A 10,671-nucleotide genomic window follows, 5' to 3' on the forward strand; every position below is an offset into this window, starting at 1 on the left:
TTCTTCTCTGACATTGTGATATTGCTAACCTATGAGCAATGTCACTGGGAAAAATAGTGTGATCCAGCTAATGTTCATCCTCCCAGTTACAAAAGCAGGGTTGTTCCCTGTGGTTAGGAGCAACTCCTAAGATCAGAGGCTGAAGGAATCCCTTGCAGAGAGAATGGTAATTTAGGGGAGCTTTTTTAAGTAAATGTGGAGCAGCACAGAACTTGGCAGGGTACCAGCACTCAGCTGTTACATGTGTCAGGTTTATGCATCCAGGAAAGCGTCTGCAACTTGCGCTGTTCCTTTGTGAGTTACTCCTTTCCTCAAAATTCTGAAGCACACATTAGAGCAACTCTCTGTTCCATTCCTTTGTCCTTTCTATCCAGAGACAGGCTCCTAACTCTAAGAAAATTTAGTGAGTTCAAATGTAAAACCAGTGTGAAGACACAAAGTGCCACATGCAAAGTGGACATATGGAAGTTTGTTATAGTCATATTTCTGGTGTGAAATCTCAAGCAAGGCTCTGGAATCCAGTGAAGATCCATAGGCAGTGGAAGACCTCTGTTTTTAAGCTCTGCACAAACCTGTATTTGTTTTCTTGATTTGTGTTGCTTAATAGAGTATATTTTTGCTCACAGCTTTGCTGCAGTCACATTGCCAATTGACTTCATGTCTACAGGGACATAGTGAAATTAATCCTTAACCATCTTAAGACATGCTCAACATAAAATTAGAGTTAAATCCTCAAAATTTATATTCAATTTTAATGTTCCTTTCCTGTTCAGCTGACTTGTACAGCACAAGTAGTTTCATAGTGTTAGTAAATTACTGAGACTTTCTTAATTGAAGGCTCTAATTTTATCTTTCCATATAATTTCCCTTTTATGATAAGATACAGTACATTTCATATAATCTGAAGTTCATTAAAAAGTAGTATATATTCTTCTCAGTCTATCAATTTTTACTTCTCTTTTATGCTTTTCCCTAACATTTCTGGTTTAGCCATTTTGCTAGAAAATTCCAGCTGCATAGCTATGAGTTTGAAATGGAAGAAGAATGAAGAAATAAAAAATGTGCCTGGCCTACATGCATTTACACTGAAAAGCAAGAGCAATAAGCATTTTGTTGACCGAAGAGTTGTGGTAGAGGTAGATTGAGTAGCAGGCATTGTAATTAAGAGAAATAGATTGATTAGAGCCCTGAGCTAGCATTTACTGTAGCTTTAAAAACTCCCATCTAATCAGAGAATGGGGCCAATTCAGTTACAATTCTCTGAGTACTTTTCAAAAAAATAGTTTCCACATGGAGTTACAGCAGTGGAAAGTCATGGTGTAGTACAGTTTTGACCAAATTTTATTCTGCTAAAATACAGAGTGCTCTCTAGTCAGACAAGAATAATTCAAAAGTTCAAATCACTTCAGAGGCTTAACCACTGCAAATATTTTCTCATCAGTAGGACAGTGCAGAAGATTAAGAGTTTGCTTAGGCTTTTTCCAACTAGTGCTGAAAGTGTTTGAATTACTTTCAGTAGGTGTGACAAGATCATTCAAACTAAATGAGTTTGAAATGAAAAGCCATTATTACACAGGAGAAAATAGGTTGAAAGGGTCTGGTGGTGCTCATGTTTAACTAGGAGTAGTTTCCACTCAGTTTTAACCAAAGCCAGCCTACACCAGACACAGCTTCAGCAGTTTTCTAACCACTTAAAGATTCCGGGTTTTTCATGTTGTTTTAGGAAAACTCCAGTTTAGTTGTATGTTTCCATTTTATGGACTGTTTGCTGTTAATTAACTGAGCTCTGGCTTTGCACTTTTCCTGGTTAACACCAGTTGCTGCAGCTTATAAGCTATTATTCTTTCCATTTCAGGCTAGTACTTAGAAAGTTTAAATGAAATTTAATATCCTTGTGCCAGGCTTAGCTTTCCATTTGTTCAAACTGGATGGCTGACTGAAGTGCACTGTAGCCATATCCTTACCTCAGTTAAAGAAAAGGGAAAATAAATTAAAAACTTAAGCCTAAAGCATGGAGACTTGCGTGTCAGATGCGAAAAGGAGAAAGTACAATATGGAATCTCTTTGGAAATACAATAGAAAGGCCAACTATTTAAGTATCTATGCACCAACATAATAGCATTATTTTTGTGTAAATCCATACGTACAGCCTGAAATTTTTCTTACCCAATTGTGTAATTAAAGTACGCACATATCTATTTTGGCTTTCTTAAATTTAGTTGCATTTAGTTTCTTAAATTACCATTTGTCTGAAGTTACTTTGTGATTTTCAGGATGCATTTGCCTTGGCCTTAAGTTAGAAGAAACTATTTCAGTCTCACATGAGATAAGTAAAAAATATTTTTCACATATCTGTGGTTTTGCATGCCTGTAACTTAGTGCTTGGAGACATGAGTTGAAAAAAAATCTGCTTTGTACTTCATGTATTAAGACACAAGTTGAAAAATTCTGCTTCTTACAAAGTAACTAAGAGCTGTTGAGCATTAATTGAGTCTAATGTGCTTCCTGCTTGTGTGAAAAGTTTGATCCAAACTCTTGTATGTTAATATATTACTGATTTTTGTTCCTAAATATCAGAGCTTTATTATTTAATCAATCATTTTCATTTTAAGTAAAGTTATGTAAACTAGTGACTTCTTGCATGCTGTGGTCTGAAAATTGATCACACGTCTGAACTTGATCCATCCAAATGTGTCACTTCCACTACCTTTTGAAGTGGACTTTGCTAATAAGCTAAGTGATTCTCCTATTTGGGTTTAAAGAGCAAAGCCAAATTCTTTTGCTTTCCGTATCAAGTCTGCAGACCTCATTACATCCTCTATGCAATTCTGTTTTCTGTGTTGACCAGACCCTAATCACTGTGCTGTACAGACAAACTTATGTCTGTGCACAGTGGCTGCACAGAAAGGCTTTGCAAAGGACACTGAAGCTAAACAACAGTGCCCAGTCTCTCAATTTCTGGTTAGGGCCGACATAGCTTTCTTCATGTAAAAATAGGTACATACTAGACAGCAAAGCCTGATTTGTAGAACAATGTCCTGATTGGTTCTCCTAATAAAAATATATGTATCATTTTCCTGTACTGAGCAGTTCTAATAAATATAAACACTTCAGTTTACATGAATGTTCACCCTGTGATTACAGTAAAATGTGTTAATTTTGATTTAAAAAAAGACCCAGGCACTTTGTAAAGATCTGTTAAACAATCCTTCAGTAGTTTACTTTCATTTCACTAGATAAATATGTCTTTGCCTAGTTAAATGGTATTCTCTTGATCTAAACTTGTGAATGCAGAGCAGGATGTGTAATTAAGTGTAACCAGTAACAAGATTTCCAGACTCAAAGCAGAAGCCCAGACAAGATCTGAAGTCAATCATATTGTTTCTACTACTCTTCCAAAACAGCTTTTTTTCTTTGAAGTATATAATGTTATATGTAAATACCCTTCTGTTTAGCCTAGGGAATGAAGAAGGAAATAGAAAAGAGAGGTAAGAACCATGACTTGCTTAGGTTTGTGGTTAATCCTTTTCCTGCTCCTCTATGCCTTAAGTTACCTTTCTCCTTAAAACAAGATAAAAACATTTTTTCTACTAATGTAGTTTCCAAGCTGAATACCAATTACTTAGGAAGATGACTTGGTTCTTAATTTTAAAGGCAGAACAGACACAGTTTGGAGGCAAGACAAGTCACTGCATTCTCAATTAGCTTGATCTTATTGACATACCAAACCATTTGATGTCCTTATGCAGCAGACAGTTACTGTCTTGAGTTCTGTACTAGAGTGGGTGATTCTAATGGGACTAAGAAGGAGGGTTTGGCTGGTTTTTGTGAAGCATCAAAAATCTGATAAGATTTAACATGGTCTTCTGCTCACCCACCGCCAGGACCATGCACACACGCATCCCCTTTGCATGATGTAATGTGCAGCTTGGCTTTACTACACGTCTAGAAAAAACACTGTTTTCTGCTGCACTTACCTTAAGTCCATGTTAATATTTGTGTTCTCATCCAGAGGCCTTTTGAGAAAGACAGTAGACTATGACCAATATGAATTGTTGTAAGGAATCATGTCAAGGTTGGCTGTCTTAGAGTTAAGCACAGCACAAGATGCTGAAGAACCAAGAGAGCTACTCAAGGAAAAATTGTAATATGAACACTCTAATTCATTAATTTTAGAAGCCATTATGAAGTATTTTCCAGTTCCTTAATGTGAAAGGCTATAAACACTCTTAAGGGTGAGTATTTGAAGCTTGAACATAATCCTGAACACTAGAAAATCCCAGGCAGATAGAAGTAAACTAATGTGTCCATACATAGGAAACAAAAGCAGCGCAGCTGCAGTAGGGCGGCAGAAATTTGACATGGTGAAATTTTCCAGTAAAGGTCTGGATGTCTCATCAAATTGATGGTACTATTTGTGAAGAGGACCCATTTTCAGAAACAGCATATCTATTTTCATACTACATATAACTTAATGTTGCATGATACTCAAATATAATTACAGTGCAAGGTATGTCTCACATCTCAGAAAAAGGTCTATTTCGGCGAACATCTTTTAAATCCTGATAACTTCATGAAAATAGCGTTCTTGGAATTTACAATCGCTGTTGACCAGATCAGTGGCTGTAATAGCAAACTTGTGAAGTAGTAAATAATGATGCCATTTCTTATTAATAAAGATATGTTCAAATGAAGTGTTTTTTAAGAAAGCAGGATGCAAAGTTATGGACCTAGGAAGGAGGAACAAAGAGAATACCACAAGAGAACAGCAAACTGTGATTTTGCTCAGTCTCCCTTATCCTCTGAGGAAGAATCTCTGTTCTTTTCCCAGTTGTAACCAATCCTTGCTGTATTTGAAAGTCAGTCATCCCAGGTATCTTTGAGCACACAGCAACTGAGCATGACAAATTTGTTGTGGATTTGGGTGTTTTGTGGTTTTTTGGTTTGGGGGAGAGGTTTTGTGCCAGCGTGGATGAGATTTTATTCTGTTTTCACTGAATTATTGATTTGTAGCAGAAAAAAAGCCAAGTATGTAATATCACTGCAAAGCCAGCACTCACTTTATACAGTCTTTCCCCACAAATCCTAGAGAATCTGTAGCAATCCAAGCAATCAGACTGTGGTAGCATTTGGCTGATCTACTGCAGAAGAATTCAGAAGTGAAATGAAAAAGATATGGATGTCCGATTTAAAAACAAACAAACAAACAAAAATATCCCCAAGCTTTCTGATTCCCTTTTACTGGTATGTAATTCTGCAGGACTGTCATACTTTATACATGGCTGTAGTCATGTTTCATAGACTACATTCTTACATGTGAGTGTATTTTACCAGTTCAATGAAACATTTTCATACTAATGTAAAAATAAATTGTAAGGGTCAAAACTGCTGTTTCTAGTACCATTTTACTATGAGACGGCATTTTTCTATGATTGTGTATTACTGCTCTTGCAAGCCCATTTTTCTGCTAATTTTTAACTGGGTGTTTTTGCCCTCCTACACTCTGACTGCATATTTCCACTGCATATTTCCACTGCAGTAATTTTTTTAAAGCTGAAACCAGTTCCAAGCTAAGAACCTTCTTGAAGATATAAAAGCCCACTTAAATACACTGTAGGAGTTCTCTTTATCTTTTTTTATTTTTTCTTGATCACATCTTTTCTCTGTAAAAGATTGAAAGCTTCTACACTCTTGAAAAAATTCAGATCAATTTCCTTTCCCTCTGTAGATGCCCATGGGACACCATCCTCAAGCAAGCTAGTTCACACCTGGAGGTTAATAGTTGAGATAGTTTTTTATGTCTCACCATACAGAAACTTCTAAATGACTCAACAAACTTTCTGTAGCCCTCTAGAGGAATACCATCATGGAAGCTTGCTGTCTATTTTTGATGTGAGCAGCAGATCCCCAAAGCCAATGGATTTGAAAACAGATGCCTCCAACAGCTCTTTTGTGAAACCCAGCAACACAAAGTGTTATTTTTGTACCATTTAGTGTATTTGCAACACACATCCTTGGGCCTTTAGACAGCATACTCTGAAATCACCTAGATTTTCTAGAATCCTGGACCAAATCTTCCCATTCCATTTTCAGATGACACCTACGGCTGCCACACAGAATATTACATGGCTGTGTGACTTCCAGTATCAACTTTGTTTTTATCTGTTGCTCTACTTTGGGGTTCAGCTGTTCTGCTAAGCAGCATCAGTAACATGATGGGTGATACCAGTCCTTCCTGACTTAGCCTCCAATCTTTAACAGCACTTTTCGCAACTTTGCATGAAAGATATTTTTCCATTTATCTGACAGGTCAATGTCATCACTCGTTGACCTGACTTGCCTAACAATATAAATGTTATTTACCATTTTGTAAAAGATGACAGAAACCACACAAACTTGCCCAATGTGTTGCAAGGCTTATTTCTCTGCTGAATCACCTAATTTACCTCACATCTAGATTCTCTGTAGTGAAGTGAGGTAGGAAATATCTGCAGGCTTTCCCCTCCTCTTAATCCATGATGTTGAAAGAATCTAAAGTTTGTTCCTCTTGGGTTGTGTTAGTGATCTAGTGGAAGGTGTCCCTGACCATGGCAGGTAAGTTAGAGCTAGATGATCATTAAGCTCCTTTCCTAACCAAACTATCCTGTGTTTCTATGATTTGAAACCTGGCTTTCGAATTCCCGAGGAAGTTTTCATCCTTGCTGGTGGGAGACCTCTGGCCATCAGAAGACTTCCTTCTTCTAAGGTGGCTGGTATATATAAGAGTGACATGAAAACCTTGGAAAACAAAATAGTTTTATTTCCAAACTTTGCCTGGACAATTAAAAGTCCTTTCGCGCTCCTGGCCTCACAGTTCCTTCTTCCTCGTTCTCCCCCCTACACTGCTCCATCCCCTGGAAAGCAAATACTGATCCATGGGGAAGCTGTTTACTGTCTGATTTGAGACACTCTCTTGCCTTACTATGCTTTCATTTTCCTGTATCACGCTGTTCCTCTACCTCCGAAAGGTTCTATCAATGTATAGCTTTATTAAGAAGAAACTAAGAAAAAGTTAAAAATACAATCTGGCTAAGTACACTTCAAGTCTAGACCAGTTCAAGTCTGGCTAATGGCAATGCAGAAAGAACAGTGCCCTGTGAACTTCACTGTCTACTGTCTTTGCCCTCAAGTCCACACATGAAATGGTGTTATGACTTTGATTGTAGAGATAACTTCCCATCCAAGAAGAAAACACAGTTGTTGGGTTGCGTGCTAGCTCAAAGAGAAGCCCAGAGGTCTAGCTGCACACCGACTGATTTACAGTGGCACACACAAAAGGCAGAAGGGGTGAGCTCTTCACCTGAAGGAGCTGCCTCTGAGCAGGGTGTGAAGGCACCCAGGTGGAGGCAAAGAAGCAGAGAGAAGGGACTCCTCGTATAAAATCCATGCACAGGTTTATTCACATGAAGGGATAGTGACAAAGAGCCCCAAATGTGATGGTTTCCAGGGGTCTTATAGTGGGGATGGGAAAGGCAGGGATAAGGGATACAGCCAATAGGATATGGGCTCGGAGACGCGGTTGAGAGCAAGGAAACCGATGGAAATAACACATAGGAGGGATTTAGGGCAGGAATCAATGGGGTGTCGAGTAACATAGAACTTTCCAGAACTAATACATATTAACTTAAGGGAAATGAACATACATGACATTATACATAAAATAGGGAGGGGATAACATTAACCAAGCATACTAAAGTATGCAAACCACTTAACTGGGGAATTGTGGGTTCTCACCCTAACTGCAGAGTGAGACTCTAAACTTTGTGTGCCTGACCACCACAGCTTGGGGGTTGTTGAATCCTCAGGGGTCAGGGTGGCTGCAGGCACGTGCTCTGCCACACACAGTCTAGAAATGGTTATTTTACTGGAGCAAGAACTCGTGGTAATAGTTGTTATTGAGTTTGCTGTATATTCCTTGAAGAGATTTTTTGGGAATTTGTCATGAAGAAGAGCTTGCCAAAGAGACGCAGTTCTATTGTGATCCTTTGGATCATATTTCCTGAAACTTCTTTGTAAAGAAATTTGAAAGGAAAAGCACAGGAAAGCACAAGGTGCTTTGAATAGCTACAGCAGAGTGCCACTGAATTTTCGAAAAGCCTGAACACAGTTGAAAGATTGAAAATTGATGAGCGACAGGGTATGAAAGATTTGCTGAACTGTGCAAATGCTTTACAACCCTTATGTTAGGAAAATAGTCAGTGTTTTAAAAAATTGAAAAAGAAACAATTTAAAGATAAGGTGTGTGGAAACTATTACATCATTCTTCTGTCACTGCAGAAGAGGAAATAGTATTTCCCTTCTGTAAACCAGACCTGAACAGAGCATGGAGACTAGCACATATGGATTATGCTAAGGCTGAGCTTCAAAATATAAGTCAGTCTCTATTGGCCATTATGGAATCACATAGGGAATCTGAAGAAGAAAGCAAGGAAAGATTTAAGTGTTACAAATAGCTTTTATAGTCTCATCAGTCAGTGTAGAAGGTAATAATTTAAAAAAGAAGAAAACTCAGTAACAGATTTCATGGTGAGGGGAAGTAGAAATTCAGGCTTAGAAGGAAAAGCAGAGTATATGCTGAATGGAATAGAAACACTCTGGAAGTCTCTCTGAAAGAGTCTTTGATTCCTTCATGTGCCTTAAGATTGTTCTCATTTTTAAATGAGCTTTGTCTGAGTGTATTTCACCACAAGCTGGTCTTTATTGTCATTGGCTATGCATTATCCTCTCCATCCCTCCTTGTCCTACAACAATTTCATTACACCATTTTTTGAATCTAAAAATGCACTGTTTGAATATTTGACATTTTATACCAACTAATTTCTAGTCCTACCTCTTTCTCATGCTCCTGCTCACTAATTATCAGAAATTTTATTGTTAGGGAAGAGTTTCAGGTACGTACTGTTATCTCTGTTGAAAGATTGGGAAAAGGAAACAGCAGAGAAATTTCCCAGCTGCCTAATTTTTTTCATTGTAAAAGCCAGAAGGAAATTCCCCTTCCTAAAAGCACCAAGTAATCTTTAAGGAACCCCTTAGAACAAATTCCTTTTGCAATGCAGAGATTTGTAGGAAACAGTAGGTGCTGTTTGTTGCCCATACTTCGTTAGGACTCGACTGTGTAATCCTTAGCCATATTTTTAACTTTTCTTTGCAATTAAGTCTGGCAAAATCTAAAAAAGCAAGTATGAACTGTGAGATGAGCTCTATAAATGATAAACTGTTGTGTTGTTATGCAGCATCTGAAGCATGTCTCAGTTTATCTGTAGGTGTGTTTGGATGCATTATACTCTGCCTGGAGCTCTTTTGCTACTGCATCAGCCCCTTTTTAGCATCATTCTGATGCCATGATGATTTTTTGCTTTTTCTTTTATACCCCTTTTATATACCTTTTTAAAGCTTTTTGTATTCTTAGTGTTTTTTAGCCTACGTTCTTAGACTTATTTTGTTAAGCTAGGAGACTAAACATCTTAGAAGCCTCGTAGTTAGGGATCAGTGTGCCCCAGACCCCAAGGTCCTCTCCAGAACACATTTTGTGAACTGATAGGACCATCCAGGGGAAGGTTCCCTGGGGAGGGGGGCTCACGAGCCTCTCATTGGGGAATCTTTGATAGATATGCTAATTAGTAAAACCTATAATGTTATACGAGATCTGTTGTGTGTGTGCATTGTGGTGTGCATTTCGGCGTGTTCCACCGAACGCGGTGCACCTAAGGATCCTTAAAATAAATCTGAGATTAAACCCCTTTTTCCCTTCTAACCATGTTTGATTCTTTATTTTAAGACCAGGAAAAGGCATCAATTTCACCAACACAATCCTAAGTGTTTCTTCAAAGTAGAAGAACCATGCTTTGAAATGATTATAAAAGCTGCAGAGAATTGAGATGAAGGGAGGAGATTCTTTCTACTTTCCTTCCTCCTCTTCTCACAGCTACTATTTTTCCCTGACATGGAAACATCACAAGTTGTCTCAGAAACACCTTCACTGAGCAGCAAGCTCTCTAGTGCAGCCATTTTGCATGGACATAATAACTGTACACAACAGTGATGCAATGTTGATGAAAATTAGTAGTTGAAAGTTTGTTTGCTTAGAACAAAAAAAACCAGCTTATACAGCTTCTGAAAAACAGGATTAGAAAACTATTTCTACTATAAATTGCTTTTCTACATCTATTACACAAATTCACACTTTTAAATAAAAAACAGTTTATTTTTCTATAGACTTCTGGATTAGTTGCATTAATTAAATGGATCTTTCCACTAATAAAATTAGTCTTTATCCTGTAAACAATTTTTAAATCCCACTGTTAAATGTTTTCCTGTCCAAATGATATGCAATCCTAGCAATATTCTTGTGGGAAGCCACTGAACTTTTATTATAACATGGTTATGATCCACATTGTACAAAGACAATGGAATTATCTGGTGCTTATACCACTGTCTTCTCATAACACCTCAACTATAGCAGCACCTTAAAAAGCACGAAGATCCTCTTGATGAAAATCTTCTGTTCCTCCTTTTTCCATTTTGTTTTTGCATTTTTACTCTGGGATTCATTCAAATATACAAATGCTTTGTCAGTTTACACAGTCCCAAGCCCCATACATGCAATTGTATTCAAAAGCCAGATAAGATGAA

This window comes from Corvus cornix, chromosome Z (assembly GCF_000738735.6).
Source record: "Corvus cornix cornix isolate S_Up_H32 chromosome Z, ASM73873v5, whole genome shotgun sequence".
Classification (NCBI taxonomy): Eukaryota; Metazoa; Chordata; class Aves; order Passeriformes; family Corvidae; genus Corvus; species Corvus cornix.